A 1,311-nucleotide genomic window follows, 5' to 3' on the forward strand; every position below is an offset into this window, starting at 1 on the left:
GAACTCTATTATGGCTATTGATATGATAGTACATTAGGGTCAAATGTTTTTAATGCAATACAGTTATTTATTTATTTATTTATTTATTTATTTATTTCCTGTCCAAAGTGGAACCTTGATCCTTTGGGGTTCTTGCCAGTTCTGTGTGACTCTCCAGTGAACTGAAACATGTGAGATAACAGGTTGTTTACATACTATAAATCTACTTGCAGTGAGCTGGAAATGCAGTAGGTAATAGGTTGTTATGATTTGCAAATCTGTTCAATGAGCTGAAAATTTGTTCGATAATGGGCTATTTATGAATTCTAAATCAATATTCAGTGAGCTGGAACTATGTTAGGTAATGGGCTATGTATGAGTTATAAACCTGTTTTCAGTGAACTGGAAACATGTTAGATAATGAGTTGCTTCTGAGTTGTAATTCAGTGAGCTGAAAACATGTTAGGCAATGGGTTGTTCCTAAATTGTAAATTTGTTTTTTTTAGTGAAATGAAAATCTATTTAATAAAAGACTCTTTACATGTTATAAATCTGCTTTCAATGAGCATGAAATGCGCCTCAATGAAAGGTTCCTGTTGACTAAGAAGATCCCGCTTTACTGAACTAGAAACATGTCATCTAATAGGTTCTTTCTGAGTAGATCTCTTTTTCAGCAATTTAGATATATGAAATGATACTACCCTGTGTACATAAGCGTTGTATCTTTAATCTATTTTCAGCATGGTTTTCTTTGATGAATAATGGTTCTATTCGATTACGGTTAATGGAGTGAAAAGGTACTAACAGTCTGCTTTCAGTGATTTGGCACCAGACCAGCTTTGCAGTGTATTAAATTTTGTTAATTTTCAACAATTACAAAGTTCCCCTAGTACCCAGGAAATGCTGTAAAATATGTGCTGGCTTCAGAGGACTTATATTCAAACACAGAATGTACTACATAAGAAACAGAAAATATTAAACATGATAAATATGGAATGAACCCCACCTACAAATTTAGCATAGGTGGAGCTATAAAGGACGATACAAAGGAAGAAACTTGAAATCTCACTGGGGAGACAACATGAACAAATATAAAACAATAAAATTTAATTTAAAAAATATTTCCAGGCCGGGCGTGGTGGCTCAAGCCTGTAATCCCAGCACTTTCAGAAGCCGAGGAGGGCATATCACGAGGTCAGGAGATAGAGACCATCCTGGCCAACATGGTGAAACCCCGTCTCTACTAAAAATACAAAAATTAGCCGGGCGTGGTGGCACGCGCCTGTAGTCCCAGCTACTTGGGAGGCTGAGGCGGAAGAATCGCTTGAACCC

This window comes from Cebus imitator, unplaced genomic scaffold (assembly GCF_001604975.1).
Source record: "Cebus imitator isolate Cc_AM_T3 unplaced genomic scaffold, Cebus_imitator-1.0 Scaffold966, whole genome shotgun sequence".
NCBI lineage: Eukaryota > Metazoa > Chordata > Mammalia > Primates > Cebidae > Cebus > Cebus imitator.